This window comes from Mirounga angustirostris, unplaced genomic scaffold (genome assembly GCF_029215605.1).
Source record: "Mirounga angustirostris isolate CCGP_5_RB_7025 unplaced genomic scaffold, mMirAng1.0.hap1 SCAF_15, whole genome shotgun sequence".
Classification (NCBI taxonomy): domain Eukaryota; kingdom Metazoa; phylum Chordata; class Mammalia; order Carnivora; family Phocidae; genus Mirounga; species Mirounga angustirostris.
The window spans coordinates 51,635,164-51,656,151 of NW_026991723.1; the positions used below are offsets into that span (position 1 = coordinate 51,635,164).

General features: G+C 44.4%; 1 protein-coding gene and 1 long non-coding RNA gene across 7 annotated transcripts in view; one reads left to right on the forward strand and one right to left on the reverse strand.

The window, feature by feature from the left end:
• The window catches only part of MOB3B (MOB kinase activator 3B), a 206,582-nt gene extending 204,369 nt beyond the window's left edge, over positions 1-2,213 (reverse strand). The window contains exon 1 of one of the 4 annotated variants that reach the window (XM_045882507.3): positions 1,974-2,213. The gene's annotated coding sequence lies outside the window, so the exon portion shown is untranslated. Of the gene's footprint in view, positions 1-1,274; positions 1,859-1,973 lie in introns of those variants that run through there. The other 3 variants (XM_064579693.1, XM_045882505.3, XM_064579694.1) reach the window with 3 other exon arrangements.
• On the forward strand, positions 860-18,902 carry LOC123849701 (uncharacterized). Of its 3 annotated transcripts, XR_006792138.3 has the most exons (6): positions 860-1,227; positions 2,829-2,907; positions 3,862-3,933; positions 15,400-15,566; positions 16,176-16,290; positions 18,312-18,899. It is a non-coding gene; the product is annotated as an uncharacterized LOC123849701 (long non-coding RNA). The 3 variants fall into 3 exon arrangements; XR_008506722.2 differs by lacking the exon at positions 16,176-16,290 and having other exon boundaries at positions 864-1,227; positions 18,312-18,902; XR_006792137.3 differs by lacking the exons at positions 15,400-15,566; positions 16,176-16,290; positions 18,312-18,899 and having other exon boundaries at positions 938-1,227; positions 3,862-7,086.
• The last annotated feature ends 2,086 nt before the right edge of the window (positions 18,903-20,988 follow it).

Sequence of the window (20,988 nt, forward strand, 5' to 3'; positions counted from 1 at the left end):
GTGGGCACCTAGGTCACAAGCATTCCGATGGAAGCTTGCTTCCTCCCTCCCCAGGCTTGGGGAAGGGATCAAAAGGTAAACGGTAAAAAGAGTGTTTAACTGTGCTTCCTTGGAATAGGGACGACTGGGCCTCCATCAGAAAAAGCTGGTAATACCACTATAGTAAAGCTGAGCATGTAGAGGTTCTAACAGGTGCACAGGCTTGGCCTCCCCTCACAGGCAAAACGACTGTCGGGGCACCGGACGGGAACCCTGCCCTCTCAGAGTAGCTACTTTGCTTTTGCCCTTCTTCTTCTTTTTAAATCCACACTCACTAAGAAGAAGCACGATGTGTAAGCATCTAACTTGTGAGGGAAGGCACAGAAACAGGGTCACCTGTAATCTAACAGGCGCACCCCCAGGGGGAACTCGGAGGCAGTCCCAAGCCACTGGTTCACAAGGACTTGTTGGCGGGAACTCTGCCCCCACGGCGTCTATGCGGTATCCCCCGATTTGCTTTTTCTAAATGCTGACAGGAGACCCGGGATTTAAACTTGGAGCGAGCCCTACCCCAAGTCAAAATTGCACGTTCAATCTGGAGGGAGCCACCTCACCACTACTCTAGGCAAAGTCTTGAGGCTTCTTGGGTTACTTCCTTTTCCACTCTCGCCTGTTCCCCAGCCCTTGGAAACTCGCAGAGCCCAGAACCTCGGCTTTCTGCCTACAAAAGTGCCCTGATCCCGTCCCGCGGCCCTGGAAGCGGCCCAGCCACAGGCCCTCGGGCGGAGACTTAAATCCACTGGAGGCACCCAAAGCACCCTGGCGGAGCGCGGAAGGTCGCTTGCACTCTCGGGAGAGCAGCACTCCTCTCCGGCTGCGCCCTTCGCGGCGCGTCTGGGATCAGATCTGAGAAACGCGCCCCGGGCCCCAGGCAGCCGAGGAGGCGGGGAAGCAGCGACTTTGCCTCCGCCCTCCAACCGCGGGGCCTGGGCGCGGCGGCCGCGCCGGGGTCGGGCTCCTCGCCTTCCCCCGCGGGGCTCCCGGGCGGGAGCCGGCCGTGTGGCCGGCGGGGGGCGGGGGGAGTGCGGGGAGGACCCCGGGGGCGTCCTTCTCTCCGCGAGCCCCGCCAGATGTTGCAAAGGCAAACAAGAGGGGAGACGCGGAGAAACAAAAGGCCATTCGTCACAATCTCCACGGGCTCTGTGGCGTGGTCCCTGCGGGGAGGACCTCTGGGAGGCGGTCAGGAAGGTGGGTGAAGGGGGAGCCTGAGGGGCTTGGGGGTCTCCGGTACTCACTTGCCAGGCACCAGAGGTCGGCCCTTTTCCATTCCGGGAGGCGTCCCAAGGCCGGGAGGACAATCAAAGGGAAGTTGAGGGAGTTTCACCTTCCTCGGCGCAGGGGGACGGAGGGGCTGGCTTCCAGATGTTTGACAGTTGTTGGCCCACGGGGCCAGCGGGGCTTTGTCCGCGCTTCACCCACGCGCTCCCTCCCCGAAGCTCCGGCGGTGCCCGGGGCGAGCGGGCCGGCGGAGCGGGCTTCCCCAGCGGAGCCCGCGTCGAGCCTCCGCACCCGCCCTGAGCGCCGTGCCCCCGCCCAGGCGCCCTTTCGCAAAGTTTGTCTTCCCGCCACCCGCAGCCCGGCCCGCACGCGGCAGTCACCCGCGATTCGGGACGGCTCCGGGGCGCACTTGGGCCCCGCGGGGAGATGCATTTCACCGGTAGAGCTTTCACAGTCAAGGCCCCGGAGCCCGGGCTGGGCACTGGACTCTCGTTCCCGCCCGAGAAGGGCGCGCGAGGAGCCGGCCTGAGCCGGGGCGCGGGCAGGGGTCTGACGCGGATCCCAGCCCCGGAGCCACCGCCCGCCCCCCACCCATCCCACCCCCCGCGGCGCCCGCCCCCAGGTGCGCCCGCAGCCGGGCCCGCCCGGGCGCCACTGGGGGCGAGCAGCTGCCGGGCGGCGCCACTTGGCCTCGCCCCGCGCGGGCTCTCACTCACCGTGGGCTTTTACCTTCAGCCCGCGGCCCTGTCGGCTCCTGCGCCGCGTCAGCCGCAGCCGGCGCCAGAGGAAGAGGGTGAGCCGGGGGCCGGACGCGCGACGGTTGCGGATCCACGCGGCGGGCGCGGGGCGAGCGGCGAGGGGCCAGCACGCGCGGTCTGCAGAAGCGCGCGGGCGAGCGAGAGCCGGGCTCGAGCTCCAGCCGCCGCCGCTCCGAAGTGGCCCCCACACGCGCCCCGCGCGCGGCTATCTCGCGGGGCGCCGAGCGGGGACCCCTGGTGGCCGCCCGCGGAATGGCAGCTCCGTGGGGAAGAGAAGTCCGGTCGCCTGGAGACTCCTCTTGCCTCCTGCAGAGGTGGGGAATGGGCGGTCTACGCGGGCTCCGCGCCCTGCGGAAAAGACCCGGACCCTCTCACGAGGGCGGAGAGGAAGATAACGCCTCCGAAAGGACGCGTTCTGGGTCCACACACAGCCAAGGCACCTAGAGAGGGGGAAATCACCTTCTCCAAGATTTTCTGACTTGTTGAAAAAGACTACATTGGAAAATACTGACAGAGGGGAGCATTAATCATTGGAAAATACTGAGATTCTGGCGGATTTACTAGAACAACCTGGGAGTAGTGGAATGAGCATAGCCTTGGAAGCCCAGGCACACCCTGCGACTTTCTACTGTGTGATTTTGGTCTATGACCTCTAAACCAGTATTTTCCTCTGTAAATTGGGAGAGCATATCTACCTTGCTGGATGGTTTTAAGGGTAAACTAAACATAGAAAGTATTCTTAATAGTAGGAGTCACTAGATGTAAGCTTCCTAAGGAAAATAATGTCTGCCACATCTTTTTATTCCTCTATAGCACCTTAATACATATCGATTGAAGAGTACCAAATGACTAAGGATTGCATTTTACAATTCTGACTACACACTTTAAAGAGGTATGGATATATATTTTTTCCCAAAGATTTTATTTATTTATTTATTTGAGAAAGCGTGTGTGTATAAGCAGGGGCGGGGTGGATGGGTGGGAAGGGCAGAGGGAGAAGCGGACTCCCTGCTGAGCAGGGAGCCCAACGAACGGCTTGATCCGGAGGCAGACGCTCAACCCACTGAGCCACCCAGACACCGGGAAGTATGGAAATATATTAAGTAGAAATTAAGACACGTGAGGGGTTAACATCCTCCGCCCAAAAGTGGTTTCCACCACTACTAAATGAGAACCTCTAAAACCACACACATCTTCTGCAATATCAAGTCATTTCTGATATTGTAAGAAATATTTAATAAATAGCCAAATAGTCATGGTCTAATGATCTTAACACTGGATTAAATGATTTCATTTAATTCTATGTCACTTGGGCAATGCAAAGATAGTGGAGATTGTGAATATGAAACTCAAACATGAGGGGGGAAAATAGTCAGATACAAATATACAGCCATTTAGCAATGATTCTCTACATTATTGAGTAATGCAATTTCATTTCCAAACTGCCTCAAACCCTAGTCACTGCTTTTAGAGCTCCTTTTGTCCTTTTGACCTCATGGCAATCAGAACGTTGGTCATCATCCAGAACAACTAGGATGGAAGTATCTCTGAATTACCCCAGTTTACCTTTAATGGTCCTTCCCTTTAACTCGCTAGTCCCTAATTGGGAAGTCTGTTGTCTGCCTAACAATTCCCATGGCAGGATCTTTTCTGTCCTGTCAAGAGAGGAAAAATAAGGTTTCTGCTCAGAAACTGAAGCAGAACACTGAGATCCAACTTCTGCCCTTGGAGATAGGACTCACTCGCCAGGCTACAGATGAGCAGAGCATGTGCAGGTGAAGAGGGCATTCAATTCTAATCAATAAACATTAATGGAACCATCTCTCCCTCTCTCCTTGCATTTCAGCTTTGCCTGTGGGAAGAGAGGACTTTCATCCCACTTCCAGCCCCTTAGTGGCTTCTTCCCTGGGGAGGAATGGTAAATCTTGTGATTGGGAGGGAGCCATCAATATTTCCTGGATAATTTCTATCAGGGAGCGGGGTCAGTGTGGTGAATGGTGCCCCAGCTCTTGCCAGCTCTCTGGCCCAGCTTCTCTGCCCATGACCTCATGGGCTGGAGAAGGGTGGCTCCACCTTCACAATGTGCTCCGAAGGGCCAGCATTTAGATTCAAGCCCTCCTTGGTCCTCCTGTGTCTTTGTCTGGTGGGGCTACTACAACAAAGCTTGGGGGCTTCCCCACAACAGAAAGGTATTTCTCATAGTTCTGGAGGCTGAGAAGTCTAAGATCAAGATGCCAGCAGGTTCAGTGTTTGGTGAGGGCTTGCTTTCTCATAGGCAGCTTTTCACTGTGTCCTCACAAAGCAGAAGCGGGCAGGGAGCTTTCTCAGGCCTCTTTTATAAAGACACTAATCCTGTTCATAAGGCATCGGCCCTCATGACTGATCACCTCCCAGAAGCTCCACCTTCCAAAACCATCACACTGGGGTATAGGATTCAGCAGATGAATTTGGGGAGGACACAAACATTCCATCTGTAGCGTCCTGGGCTACCCCTCATTCTCCAGTCCAGCTTTTATCAGAGCTCTGCATAGGTGTTATACAGCAAACGGGCTCCATCATGAATTGAACAAGACACTGTTTCCCACTGGCTATTATTCCTTATGGTGTACGGTTCTTGGCTTGTAGGGAAAAGCAATCTGAAGGGAAAGACTAGGGGAAGGGAAGGATTCGGGTACCAAGGGTCCACCCAACATATACCCATCCTCTCCCTCAAATTTGCTCCACTGCTGTCTTCCCCATCCTGGTGAATGGCCTCTCCAACCTTTCATTGGCTTAAAGCCCCAAAGCACAGGATCATCTTTGACTTTTCTCCTTTTCTGTTCCACTTCTAATCTATCAGCAAATCTCATTGGTTTTACCTTCAAAAGATATCCAAATGCTGATAGACCTCTTTCCACCACCTCAGTCCAAGCCACAAATACCTGTAGCTAGTATTACTGCAATAACTTTCTATCTGGCCCCCCTGCTTCCACCTTGCCACCCCCCCATATATGCTATTCTCAGTAAAGCAGCCAATGTGATTCCAGTAAAAGTGGTATCATATTTTGTCAACTTGCTACTCCAGATCCTCCTTGGGCTCCTCTTTCAACTCTGCTTAAAATTATTATCACCTTCCCCTTCTAACACTCCCTATCCATAGTCCCTGCTCCAATTTTCTCAGAATTTATTGCCATCTGATATACAATGTATATATTGTCATCTGATATGCTATATATATATATATATAGTATATTTCTTCATAGAATTTATTGCCATCTGATATACAATACATACATATATATATAGTGTGTGTGTATATATACACACACACAAAATATCCCTGTATTCGTTTTCTGTTTTTTGCCCATGTTAATTTTCTATGGCTGCCATAACAAAGTACCACAAACTTAATGAGGTACAACAATAAAATTTATTATATTCTGGGGGTTAGATGTTCAACACAGGTCTCATTGGTGTCAGCAGGGCTGTGTTCCTCTTTGAAGTCTATAGAGGAGAGAGAATCAGTTTCCCTGTTTTTACTGATTTCTAGAGGCTGCCCACATACCTCAGCCTGTGGTTCCATTTCTCCATCTCCCAAACCAGCAACATCAGTCAAGATCTCATTTTCTTCATTCTGACCTTTCTGCTTTCCTCTTCCACTTCCCTCTTCCACTTATAAATCCCTTGGGATTACACCGAGCCCATCCAAATAATCCAGGATTATCTCCCTATGTTAAAGTCAGCTGATTAGTGACCTTAATTCTGTCTGCAACTCCAATTCCTACTTGCCATGTAATGTAACATGATCACAGGTTATGGAGATAAACATGTGGACCTTTGGGGGGGCCGTTATTCTGTCTTCCACAGTCTCACTCTTTCTACTAGAATGTAAATTCTACATGACATGGGTTTTTATCTATTTTGTCTATTACTCTATCCTCGGACTAGCTCAATAAATGTATAGATGCTCACTATGGACTGAATTATATCCCACCTCCCTCTGCCCCCAAATGCATATGTGGAACCCCTAACCCTCAATGTGATGGTATTTGGAGATGGAGCCTTTAAGAGGTAGTTAGGGTTATTGCTTCTGGCCTTTTGGTTAGATGAAGTGTTAAGGGTAGTGCCCTCATGATGAGATTAGTGACTTTATAAGGAGAAACAATAAAAGAGCAATTGTCTCTCTGCCATGTGAGGACATGGGTGAGAAGGAGGCCATCTGTCAGCCAACAAGACTCTCACCAGGAACCACACTGGCCAGCATCATGATCTTGGACTTCCCAGTCCCCAAAACTATGAGAAATAAATGTGTGTTGTTTAAGCCATCCAGTCTATGGTATTTTGTTATACACCTGAACACGCTAATATGGCCCTCAAATATGTGTTGACTTAATTAATGAAGAAAACTCATTATAGGTATTGCAAATATTTAACATCTGTTAAGCACCTACAATACATCAGGTCCTTGCTAAGTACTTTACATGGAATGTCTCATTTAATTCTCACAAGGTCCCTATGCAGGAAATACAGGTGAAGAAATTATAGACCAGAAAGATAAGGGAACTTACCCAAGGACATGCAGCTAGTACATCATGTAGGCAGGTTTTAGACTTGGCAGTGTAGCTTAAACCCATAGCTGGAACCCTCACACTCCCCTGCCACTATCATGCAGCAATAGGCTGCCTGGGATCTTGCCCTCAAGATGCTTATAACCTGTTAGAGAAATACGACTAGCAATAATACAAGGGAGACTGTGGGGGAGGGGAAGGTATAGAAGAGACCAATACATTTCTGTGGAGCATGGAGACAAGATTAATTCTGGATGGAGTTGACTGTGGAGAGCTTCAAGGAGGATGTGGCATTTGACCTGGACTTAAAGATGGTGACATTGGGGTGCCTGGGTGGCTCAGTCAGTTAAGCGTCTGTCTTCAGCTCAAGTCATGATCCCCGAGTCCTGGGATCAAGCCCTGCATCGGGCTCCCTGCTCAGCGGGGAGTCTGCTTCTCCCTCTGCCCCTTCCCCTGCTTGTATTCTCTCTCTCACTCTCTCTGCTCCTCTCTCAAATAAATAAATAAAATATTTTTAAAATATATTTTTGAGTTTTGTTTTTTTTTTAAGATTTTATTTATTTATTTGGGACAAAGAGAGCACGGAGGGAGAGGAAGAAGCAGACCCCCGCTGAGCAGGGAGCCCGATATGGGGCTCAATCCCAGGACCCTGGGATCATGACCTGAGCCGAGGGCAGATGCTTAACCGGCTGAACCACCCAGGTGCCCCAATAAATAAAATCTTTAAAAAAAATCAAAACAAATAAATAAATAAAGATGGTGGACATCGTTGGAGTTAGAAAAGTTGTTCCAGGTACAGAAAACCTGTAAAGATAGGTAGAAAAATGCTAGATGTGTCCTGGAAACCAAGATTAATCTAGTTGGTATGGGGACTCTGTGCAGTTAGATGATAAGGGCTGGGATCCTGAATGCTAGGCTAGAGATCAAAGGAAATGTAATGATTTTCATTAAGTTATTAATGGAGAAAGTTTACCTGAAGGAGCTGCCAAAGCAATGTCTAAAGCTGTAACTCAAAAGGCAGTAAGTAGAAGACAAAAGTGAACTTCTTGCTGATAAAATGTTTTGAGAGGCTGCTCTGTTTGCCACATTATAAAAGGGCAATCATGATCTGTCATTCTAGGTCCAGAGCACAGCCTCATATATCATAGACCGAAGAGGTTCTAAAGTGAGCAAAAATAGATAATGAAAGCAACTAGGTTATTCCTGACCTTTGGACAAGTATAATTTTTGCCATTTCCATTTCCTAGGTGAAATAACTAAGGCTGGAAGAATTGACTTGCCCCAGATTACACAACTAATAAGATTGGGACATTGATTTTAGGTCTCATGACCATTGCTGCTGTGTGTCCCCATATAGCAGTGGAAAAGGCCCCAAGGGTGTGCCTGTCCAAGATAAAGTTGTCAGATTTCAAGCTGTTTCAGATAAATCTCTCCAGGTAGTTATGGAATAAGTCTAAGGGAATAGGATGGAAGCACTTATGATTCTCACTTCCAAGCTCTTCCAGGGAAAAGAGAGAAGACAGGATCATCTGAAAGATGCATTTTGGGGCACCTGAGTGGCTTAGTAGGTTAAGTGTCTGCCTTCGGCTCAGATCATGACCCCAGGATCCTGGGATTGAGTCCCGAGTCAGGCTCCCTGCTCAATGGGAGAGCCTGCTTCTCCTTCTCCCTCTGTCTCCCAGCTCGTGCTCTTGTTCTCACTCTCTCTCTAGCTCAAATAAATAAATAAAATCTTTTTTAAAAAGATGAAAGATGCATTTTAGGGAGACAAGGTGGCATAGTAATTAACAGAATGGGCTTCAGAGTCTGAAAGACCCATATTAGCTGTGTCATTTTATAAAATGGGGTAAATAATATAAAATGGGGTAAATATAAAATAATATAAGGTAAATAAATAATCAGTCAAGGGATGCATGTAATGTGCTTAGCATAGTGCTTGTCACATAGTATGCACTCCGGAAACTCCATCTCTTTTTCTTTCCAGCACATAGTTCTCACATCACCCTCACATAGCTCCTCCCTTAGGAGGGCAAGAGACCCTAGCCCTCAGCTGTGTTGGACATTCCACACTCAATCTAGAAGCCTTACTGTCCCTTGGGTCATCTCCTAGAATTGGGAGCAAAAAGAATATTTCTGGGTAGTTTGGTATAGTATTAATAACATTCACATTCTTTACCCAAGTCAGTGCAAATTACTTTCTACCATTTTCAGTTCATGCTTTATGCACTTCCTGTAAGAGGAAAGCCATGCTGGTCTTCAATGGTGTATGGGGAAAAATCCCAGAAAGATTCTGTTGCCAAACCATCTCATTAGAGCTTCCACTGAGAGGGCACCATGAGAGCAAAAGGATATCATAAGAGCATCACCATAGTAACATCATAACACATTGCAAAAGAGTAAAGTGGAGAAAACATGTTTGCGCAGTCATTGACAAACATAGACTCACAATCATGTTGCTCTGGAGAGCAGTGCTCACTCAAATTAGATTTGTGAGAGGTTATTCCTATTAATTTGGTAGTCTGATTACCCATTGGCATTGTGTGCTAGCCATAATTATTACAGGCAGCTTACTAACAAAGAGCAGACGTTCCCAGAGTCCTTCTTTTCATACCATGCAATGAGAGTTAACACAACTAACTGTCTACTTAACGAATCTTGAACAATAAGGCACACTTCCTCCTTACCTACTTTGATTTTGCTTTCAAAACCCTGACTGATCATAATCCTGGAGAGATTGTCTCAATGTTGTATGGGGCATCTCTGGGTCCTGGAAATGAATGTGCATGTGTCCCCCAGGCACTGAAATAATGAAGAGATGTGTGTGTGTACAAAAGATATGTATAATATGTGAATATATATGGTATAAAGATATTTATATAAATCTTTTATACATATCTAGTACATATATATGTAAAACTTTTTAAGCAATTTCAAGTCATGACAAGAACCCACGTGTTAAAGCATGTTTCCTGCTAGCATAATTCTTACCGTTTATAATGACTATTGTAAATGTCTATAATCATTTCCTCTGAAATCCACATTCTATCAATCCCATTTTGTGGAAGTGGAACTGAGTCATATAACAGTCACAGGGTTTGAGGGCTGGGAAAACCTGTGACACAGTTCAAAATTGTCCCAGTGCAGCTAAACAAGATGGTACGCTTTGGAATCATTATGGACAATTGCCTGCCTTCCGTTCTATAGGGGCAGAGTGAATGTTCTTTCCCAAGTTATTTTTTTAATTAGTTTTATTTAAATGAGATTGTGATCTTTCTTCCTGCTCTTTGGAGCTATCTCTTCGTATTTTTCTTTCTTTTTTTTTTTCTGTGTTTTTCATAGTGATCCAGTGTCCCTTCAGATCTCCCTACCAGAAGGTGTTTTTTCAGGTTTTGTTTGTTTTTTAAATCATTTGAATCTTGAATAAGTGACTCTTCCCCAGAGAGAAGCACAGTGTTTTTGTTCTGGGCCTGACACACACCAGGTATAGTACACTTGTGGTCTGCCTCAGACTCTGAATAATGGAGAAGAATTGTCCTCTAGGAATTGTCCTAAAATAGGTCAGTAGATATGAGCTAAGGAGAGTTAGTTGCCAGGAGAATTGAACTTTAAGGTAGTCTCATGTAAAGACAGCATAGATCCCCCAAATCAATTTAAGAGTGAGTCTTTCTAAGATGGGGAATCAGACCACTGTGTGCTCAATGGGCTTAAGAAGTTGTGTTCTCAAAGTGATGCATACAGAAGACAGAAGACAGGTGCAAAGGAAGACAGAAGAGGCTGGTATGTCACGGATGCTTCCAACTTGATTGTGCCCCCTCCCCGCCAAATAGGAAAATAAGGAGGCTCTCACATGGACTTTCTCTTGAAGGGGAAAAAAAAACACAGCTTTACCATCTTTGTGATCAGTGTTCACGACCATGGCTAATAAGTCACTCCTTAACTCCGAACTGCCATGTTTGGCAAAAGAAACAACAAAAAAAGTCTTTTGTGCCTTCTCAACTATCCTTGAATATCTGTGGAAAGAAATGAAAGAAGTAAGCTGTTTTCTTGTCTGACTGAAGGTGGCTGTTAATGAACAAGGAGTGTCTCCAAACCACCACCTTGCCCTCCTGGCATAAAAAATAAACAAGATTCTCCTTTTCACATCATAATTAAGGCAAGACACAAAAATGAGGGGATCACTTGTCCTGACCTACTTTAGCTTCCAGCTGTTTTACCTACTCAGGACCCCATTTCCTCAAGATTCCAATTAGACTGGATACATTGCTCAATATTAATTTCCTCCCAAGATGCTGCTTCACCATTTGGAAAGCCCCTTGGGTTGAATAATTATTGAATTTCTAAATGGCCTCCAGCCAGTTTCAGATACAATAATGTTTCATGTCTAGTAATATGAAAGACTTGCCTTGGATATTGAACAGCCCTGATGATGCTTTTCTGAGGAAAAACACCTCTCTGAAAGGTTTTTAGAAAAGTTTCAGTTACAATTTTTCCCAAGTCATATTGCCTAATGCTCAGCAGAGTCTCTGCAGAGATGAATGGATAATTTCCTTCCTTCCTTTTATTTATTCTTTTTACCCTCCCTCTATCCCTCCCTCTTCCCTTCCTCCTTTCTTTCTCTTCCCTTTTGTGACTTTGTACCAAAGAGCATTTAGGTACACTCATTAAGGTAACTCATTAAGATTTCTACCCAGTGTCCCAGAAGAACAAGTCTCCTTTTCTATAAAATTGCATTACACTTTCATTCCTTTTCCTTGCCTATTTGCTTTCCTGTGTTCTTTTCTGTTTATCTCAGCAGTTGCTGAGCTGGGTTTCCAGTTGAAGTTGCTGTTCATTGCTGCTCAAACTGTAGTCAGCCTCAAAAACCAAAAGGAAAGCACAAGTGAAGAGTTGCAAGGACCCTTACGCCCTTGGCCTTGGTGGCTAGGACAGCCCTATGGCATTTACTGGAGATGGATGGCAGAGGACTTATATTTATCAAGCACCTGTAATGTGCTAGGAACTGTGCTGGGCATTTTCACATGTTAGCTCAGCAAATACTTACAATGACTGTGGATGGTAGATATGAACACCTTCAATTTTAGACATTAGGAAACTTGTCCAGGACTCACACGGGCTGCCTATGGTACTCTCAGTCCCAACTTGGTATCACCTTGTATCCATCAGCTCTGCAAGAACTGAGATTAGTGTTTAGGGATGAGGTTTGGTATAGAAAACATCCCTGGTGCCCCCGGTTCTAGTGCCCTTACGGTGGCTGGTTTCCCAGATCTCAAGCACACATCAGGCGTCATTTTACTGTCTGCCTCAAGATTCTCCACAGCTGCGGGAGCTTGCCCAGCCCTGGAGCGAGCACAGTAGCTGTGCTGCAGGGAGGCTAGGTCAAACCCCTAGGGTCAACCAACAGGGAATGAGAGCCAGTGAATAAACGCTCCAGCCTCTTATCCTTGAGATGGACAATTATGGGAGGCATTCTTTAATGACTTAGAGATCCCAGCCTGAAGGGGCCAGTTGACCATTCACCCTTAGGTTGGCTTTTCCTCCTTCTTGTCCCAGGCATCCTGCTCTCACTCCTGCTTCCTGGACTTACCTCCCAAATAAACTAACTGCACTCAAGTCCTTGTCTCAGGCTCTGTTTTGGGGGGAATCCAAAGCAATATTTGGGTTCCTGGTAGACTGGAAATGAAGACCACTTTGTGTGCTGACCAATACAGCAGAAGGTTATTGTCGTGAGTCCTATAGGAAAGTAAGCCAGAGTAAACCAGAGAGAGACCCTGAAGCAGAGAACACAATTACAAGCCCGGAACTCTAAAAAATTTTCCCTTAAGTAGGACTCTAAGAAAATATATGCGAAGTGTTCATTAAACATGCCTGGAAGGAAATGCATCAAGACATGAACTGTTTTTCTCTTGTGAGTAAATCTTCAATGGAAGTTCCCCTGATCTTCCTCAGTTCTCTTATTTATGTCTTGACTGCCCCCTGGGGAATCTCAATTCCTGTCACTGAAGGTAAAAGACCATTTTTTCCTGCTTCTCAAACTGGGTAGAATAATACACGTAGCCATCATTCTCTACCTGGAAGGCAGCACAGCATGTTACCTCAGAATAAGCTGTGGGGTAATAGAGGCAGGTCAAGCTCCAATCAGCTGGCTGGCTGACTTAGTATATCAGTCAGATTTTGCTACAGAAACAATCCTGCAAGTTCAGTGGCTTAGAACTGCAAAGATTAATGTCTTGCTCGTGCAACACACTCATCTTGCGTTGATGGGGGTGGGAGAGGGGGCTCTGCTCCCTCCTATATCCCCCACTGAAGGACCAAGGCTGTGGAGCAGCCACTTTCCAGAGTGTTAATAGTCACCGTGGCGGAGTGAAAGAAGACAAAGCTCATACAGGCTCTCCAACCTTCTGTCTGGAAACAGTGCACGTTGCTTGCTCAAATTTCATTGGTTAAAGAGACTTGTGTGGTCATGCCTGGGTTCATGGAAAGAGAAAGTACAACTTAACTTCCAGGTGAGAAAAGAGAGAGAGGAAAGCAGAATATTTGTGAAAAATATCTATCAGGTTTGGACAATCACTTAACCTATGCTTTAGTGTTCTCACGTACACGGGGATGTGCACTTCATGAGGTCATGGTGAGGGTTAAATGCAAAATTGCTCATAAAGCACCTGGCACATAGCCATGATTCAATATACGCTGTTAATTTGACTGTGAGTCTTGGTACACCTGAAATATGATGTTCAGGTTTATCCCAGTATTTCCCACATCTCTGTGATTAAATAATAGCAAGTTTTTCTTAATGCTTTTCCATAAGTTGCATTTTCTAGTTTTTAAAAATGATCCCTGTGCCTTTTCTCCGAATTTCTCTAAGTTCTGTCCATTCTAAGATATGGATTCTAGCACATTGCTCCCCATATAGAAAGGACCAGATTGCCACCATGCAATGAGAAAATACTTTGTTTTGAAGGAGTAACAAATATAAAATGAGAATCACTGTATTTATTATTTGTAACAAGTTATTATTCTTGTGCAGATAAACTCAGCATAAGTTCATTGGAATAGTATGGGTCTCATCAGAAAGAACATATTATTATTATGCTCGAAAGACTATGGCTGGGTATGAAGTTATAATAACTTCATGGTCTGGGCTCCTTTGGCCAAGCATGTTATTACAGTTTCAGTGGGTCCATTATCCTGTCAACAGAACACTAGTAAAACTCGCAGGGGCTGCCTCTGATTTCACGAGAGTGAACAGACTCTGGTTTTCCCTGGAGAAGGCAGGGGCTTGGTAGGATCCGAGCAAGGGCCTGAGGCATAAGCTGTAGCCCCCTGTCCCTCATCACTTTAGCTTTGGGCTGGAAAGCCAGCATTTTGAGGTCGTGAGACTTTCTCATTGTCCTTGGGCTGGGTCATTGCACACCCCCCTCATCTTGTTCTCACATGATGGTCATGGACTCCTAGTTTTATAAGGTGTTCTTTATTTTGACAGAATTTGGGCCAGAAACTTTCTGTTCAATGAGTGGCTCAGCGCATGTGGACCCTGGGGTTGTTTACGGTTTCAGGACCTGCTATTGAGAAACTCTAAAGAAGTTTATTTTACAGAGCTGGTTTGTTTTTGCCAGAATGAACTCATTTGCTCAAGTTATTTTATTTTATTTTTTTAAAGATTTTATTTATTTATTTGAGACAGAGAGAATGAGAGAGAGAACATGAGAGGGGGGAGGGTCAGAGGGAGAAGCAGACTCCCCGCCGAGCAGGGAGCCCGATGCGGGACTCGATCCCGGGACTCCAGGATCATGACCTGAGCCGAAGGCAGTCGCTTAACCAACTGAGCCACCCAGGCGCCCTGCTCAAGTTATTTTTAAAATGTGCTCTTTCTTAGCTTCTTAGAGAAGCTTTAGTCTCTTGATTATGTGGGTCTGGGTCAGAAAAAAACTGCCGATCTATTGATAGAAGCCCGAGAAAATGTCTAGTCAAAGTGGATCAAAGGAGGTTCTCAGCTTGAACAGAACAGCCTCTACACCCTGAAAGCTGGGTTAAAATACTGTGTGGGGCTGGTCCCAGGGCCTGAAATGCTTGATGCTTCTAGAACCAAGTAGGCCATGCAAATGAGTCTCAAACTGCTCCTACAGGTGTGTGTGGGCGGGGACACCACAAAGGGATATTCATCCAGGAGAACACCCACTGCAGGCAATTGGAAACACCACATAGTCCAGCAGCAGAGAGGCTGACAGAGACCGTTCATAGAGACACAAACCCTCTACCTCATCCGAGTCAAATGGACTGACTCATCAAACTACCTTGCAAACTTTTTATTTCACAATTGGTTTTTTAAAAACAACTTTTTTTTTTTAAGTAAAGATTTTATTTATTTACTTGTTTGAGAGAGAGAGAGAACATGCACGTGCAAGCAGGGGGAGGGGCAGAGGGGGAGGGAGAGAGAATCTCAAGCAGACTCCTCACTGAGCTCGGAGCCCAATGTGGGGCTCGATCTCATGACCCTGAGATCACAACCTGAGCTGAAATCAAGAGTCAGACGCTTGACCGACTGCACCACCCAGGCACCCCTAAAAACAACTCTTAAGGACATATATTCTCACCTTTCAGGGAATTAGAAAGCCCTTTGTGAATCTGATGAAGGCGATGGACCCACTACCCAGAAAAATGCACATACATACAAACTTGCTTAAAATGTTGGTAGTATCATTGGGATAGCATCCAAGAACTGCCAAGGAAGTCCATACATCCCCTTGCTTCAGAATTTGAGTGAACTTTAAACCTGAGATTAATGGTATGTGGATAGTGTTCATTCTTTTGGAACTTATTAAGTTCCTGTTTCATGGCAGGCACTGTGTTGGAAGCTGGGGATGCAAGGATGTATAAGACAAGGACCAGCCTTGTGAAGCTCAGTCTAATGGGAGACAAACAAATCCATAATAATGATGCATAATAATGAGTTAAGTGCCGTGCTAGAACTCCAAGCAGAGAAACCTACCAGCGTCCTGAGCATAAGGTAATTAATTCAACATAATAATTTAATAAGCATAGTGTGTTCCAGGCAATTGGGAAAGAGCTAGTGCAGACATGATCCTTGCCTCAACCATAGGTGAATCCAGACTGGCAAGTAAAGTTCATTCAGGGGAAGGGGTGCATATGCCAGGCATTGGGACCAATGCATGCTCCAGCCGAGAATGGGAGCAAGGTGAGTTAGGGAACTACATATAGCTTGTCTGGGGACGAAGAGAGGGTGAGGAGTGAGGGCAAAGGGAGGAGAGACTCACTGGGTCAGATCCCAGAGGCCCTGTGCTCCATGGGGTACGGGCCTTATGTTGTGTCCAAGGTTTATCACTGAGGGTTTTTTTAAGCAAGTGAGAGAGATCAAGGAAGAGATTCTATTAGAAAGATCACTCTGCCTTCTGTGGAGAAATGGATTGATCCGGGGTGGGGATGTGGGAAGGGGAGGGTGGGGTCTGCGTGAAAAGACCACAAGGGGGGAAGCTGATGAGTTAATGTGAACGAGAAAGGAGAGGTCCTGGTAGTGACAGTGGCGATGGAGTGGGTAGAGTGGAAGAACAGCATGCGGCTCTGGATAGTACCTCACGTGCACTCTTCCATGCCCTAGAATGACCTTCTCCTCAGGCGATGCTCTCTGTTCTATGCAAGGAGGTAGTGCTGGGTTCTCGCTAGTAAAACAACCTTGCTACTAAAGTGGTATCTCCTGGAATCTCGGCTGTGAGGTGAGGTGTAATAATCAGATATGGGAACTCTACATTCAATTGCTTAATGATGAGGATAATGATGGTAACAATGATAACACATTGTTAACACGTTGATAACACAACTTAATTTTATTGATCACTTTTTCTGTGCCCGTTGCCCTTTCAAGCATTCTGCATGTATTAACCCACTCATTCTTCAAACAACTGAGAGTGAACATCTGTTCCAGTTTGCATCTTAGTACCTCCCTAGTCCAGCCTGGAAGCTTCCTATATAATTCCATTCACGTGAAACTCTACAACAGCAAAACTAATCTATTGTGACAGCGTATCAGTGGCTACCCTGGACCTAATCTATTCTCGTGCCTATTGACTAGATGAGGATATTGAAGCAGGACAGAGGGGTTAAATACCTTGTCCAAGGTCACATAGCGTCACATAGCCATGAAGTGGGAAAACAGGGATTTGAGCATTGGAAGTCTTGGCTCCAGGACCCACATGCCTATCAACTCTACTCTCTGCCTACAATGACAGAAATCAGGTCTTTCTCCATAAAATACAGTATGAGCATTAAGATAGACTTTTTTGATTTGTCCCAAACATTCTAAACAATCACAATAAAAAGTTTTTCACATCACTCATGTCTCCAGAAACATATCAGGAGACGTACATGAAGCAAAATGCTGGGCGTGAATGTTTTTGCAGATTCAGGCTCCAAAGAACAGAAAAGCAGAAAAAACAAACAATGGTGTTTTTAAACAATGAACGTTGTTTTCCTCTAACCATAAGGGAGTTTTAAAACTTGACAAAGCCATTCAGCATTCAAAGCATTCCACATTCCCCACCCACAAGCAAATGCCAGAAGGTGCCAATTTGAGCCAACTCTGAGCTCAGGAATGATTTTCTAAATAATGGATCAGATTTCTTGAATGTCCACACTCCACAAATGGATACTTACTATTGTCCTAATTGGTCTGATGAAAACTACTCAGCCATCTATCAAGCTATTAATTTAAAAAGAACATTTCAGCAAGAGATGAGATAGTAAGGCAGAAATGCAGAAACAGCAAATGAAGGTTATTACTACTTTGTGAAGGTTGAAAATCACTGCCTTAGGTCTTTGAAATTTTAGAGCTATGTTGTGCATAGGCTCAATTTTAATGAAGGACTTGGGAGAAAAATGTTTCTGATCATATAAAGAAAGCAATTTCCTTAATTTACAGGGAGGAATTCTCTTTGGAGAGGACAAAGAAAATCATATTTCATATGCTCATTACATTTATTGAACTAACATTTTTTGGGAAGCATGCCCTGTGCCTGATACCATGCTATGCACTGAGATACAAAAATGAAAAAGATAAAGATCTTGTTCTGTAGCCTAGTCATGAAGACAGAGAAGCAAAGGAATAGTGTAATAGATCCAACAAAAGAAGAATGCACTAGCAAGTGAGAAGTGAGGTTAGAGTTGAAGAGGAACTGTGTTGCAAAGATTTTGGATTTAATTTTTAAGTGATGCAGAGTTGTTAAACAGAAGTGATCATGAGACTGTACAAGGATCATGCTGTTATCAATGTGAAGAATCGTTGTAGTAATGGGTTGTTATCAATGTGAAGAGACATCCAAGACAGGTTGAGTTCCCCCCCTTTTTTTTTTTTAGTTTATTGGATTTTGATAAATGTTTACCCCTACTTAACCATCACCCCAGTCAAGATAATGAACATTTTTATCACTCCCAAGAGTTCCCTTGAGCCCTTTGCAGTAAAATATCATCCACTTTTGGTCCAAGGCAGCCACTGATAAGCTGTCACAATAGGTTAGTTTTGCCTGTTTAGTTTCACATGAATGGAATGATATAGTAAGTACTTTCAGGCTGGGACTACGAAGGTCCTAAGATGCAAAATGGAACAGATATTCACTCTCAGTTTCATGCTAGTGTTGACCCTACAATGTACCCTGTATGTTTCTTTTGCTCAGCTTACTGTTTTTGAGATTTTGTTATGTATTTCAGTAGTTTGTTCCTTTTTTTCATTTTTTTTTTTAAGATTTTATTTGTGTTTGAGAGAGAGCATGCACAAGCAGGGGGAATGGCAGAGGGAGAAGCAGGCTCCCCGCAGAGCAGGGAGCCTGATGCCGGACTTGATCCCAGGACCCCAGGATCATGACCTGAGCCGAAGGCAGACGTTTAACCGACGAGCCACCCAGGGATCTCACTAGTTCATTCCTTTTTATTCCCGTGTACTTACTGTTATATATTATAATTTGTTTATCCATTCTTTCATTGATGGGACATTTGGACTCTTTCCATTTTGGTACTTTTATGAATAAAGCTTCTATGAACAGTTGTGTGCAAGTAGTTTTGTGGACATGTGTCCCTTTCTCTTGGGGTAATATTTAGGAGTGGAATTGCTGGATCATATGGCAAGTATGTACTGAACTTGGCAAGACTGCCAAAATTTTCCAAAGTGGTTTTAATACTTTATACTCTTATCAGCAATGTATGAGAATTCCAGTTGCTCCACAGCCTCACCAATACTTATGAACCTTTATTTTAACTAGCCATTCTTAGCTGTGCAGTGATATCCACTGCAGTGCTAATAGTCATCCCCTGATGATTACTATTGGGCATGATTTTATGTGATGATTGGTCATTAATGCATTTGTGTGAAATATGTTAAAATCTTTTGCCCATTAAAAACATTGGGTTGTCTTCTGGGTTGTCATCTTAATAATAAGTAGGAGTTCTTATATTCTGGATACAAGATCTAGGTCAGATCTATGCATTGTATATATCTTCTCCAACATAGTTTGTCTGAGTTCCACTATTCATAAAAATCATTCCACAACTATATCCCCCTTTCTGCTTTCCAATCCACTTCCCCTTGTCCCCCAAACACATACGATTTAGAAATCATCTAATCCTTTACGAGTGCTAGTTTCCAAATAGTAATTCCATTGTGATCAGAGAATATACTTTGTATGACTTGAATCCTTTTAATTTATTGAGACTTGTTTAATGGCCTAGAATATGGTCTATCTTTGTATGTGTTCCCTGTGCTCTTGAAAAGAATGTGTGTAATCTACTGTGGAGTACTGCTGTGTTCTATAAATGTCACACCAAATTGGTTGACAGTCTTGTTCAAGTCTTTTATATCCTTGTTGATTTGGATTTAGCAAGGATAAATTAAGATTTGATTAAGATATGATTAAGATTTTTTCTTAAATCTTTCATTATATGCACAATCTAGCTCTAATATTTGTCTTTTTGTTCCATGAAGCATTGAAAGAGAGATCTTCAGATCTCCAATATAATTGTAGATTGGTCTACTTCTCCTTACAGTTCTTGCTTTGTGTATTTTGAAACTGTTACTAGGTAAACAAACACTTAGGGTTGTTATGTCCTCTTGCTGAACTGACCTCTTTAGCATTACAAAATGGTCTTTATCTCTGGTAATATTTTTTGCTCTGAAATCTGCTTTTCTGTTATTAACATAGTCACTCCTGCTCTCATTTTATTAGTGTTGGCATGGTGTATCTTTTCCATCCTTTTCATCTGTTTGTCCTTTATTTTTAAGATGTGTCTTGTTGGTAGCATATAGTTGGGTCTTGTTTTTTTATCCAATAGGACACTTTATACCTTTTGATTTAGAATATTTACACTTAAATCCCCTTAAAAGATAATTAAGTAAAAATCATAACAACAAAGTATGGAGCTTACAGCATATGTAGAAGTAAAATGTGAGGCCACAATAGCCCAAAAGTGAGAAGGGAGAAATGGAAGTCTACTATTACAGAGTTCTTCAACTTTTTGTCGAGTAGTAGATCACTTGAATGTAGACTGAGAAGGTAAAGATGTATATATAGTATGGTATAGATCTTTATATACATCTGTGTGTGTGTGTGTGTGTGGTCTACTAAACTAGCAATCACTGAAAAACAGAGTGACAATAAGTCAACAAAAGATAAAATGGAATCATAAAAATACTCAGAAAAAGAAAAAAAAAAACCCTAGAGAACAAATAGAAAATGACTAGCAAGATGAGAGATTTAACCTAAACCATATCAATAATCACATTAAATGTAAAATGTTCTAAAATACCCTGGTTAAAAGGTGGTGATTTTCAGATTGGATAAAAAAGCAGGTATGAAGCTCTGGTCAGGTAGTGGTGTAAGCACTTTAGACAGTCTCATTAAATCCTCTCTTAACAATCGTGAGGTATCATCATGCCCTCATTTCAGATATTTAAAACATGAGCCTCAGGTTAAGTAACTTCTCCAAGCGATCCAGCAGGAGATCACACCTGGGTGCTGCAGAGGACTAGTAGGCCGATAGTACTTGCTTCCTTCCCTTCCCTTGCCTTCATTTCAACAACACTGAGTACCTACTACATGGAAGAACTGTACGAGGTGCTGTGCTGCATGGCAACTACTATACTTCTGGGATGAAATCCAACCTCACTAGCTGAGTGACCAGGGGCTGCACATAATAGTTCTTTAAGCTTTAGTTTCCTCATTTGTAAAGTGGAAATAATAATACTGGCCTCATCGTGTTGCAATGTTGGATTGGGAAAGTCCAGGGGGCTATGTATTAATTGGGGGTTATACTCTGCCGATCATAGGAGAAACGTCAATTCAAAACCAAAACACTGTTACATAAGAGTAACAATCACACTCTCCTGTTTAACCGGCAGCATTACAGAAACAGACCACAGCCATCACCAT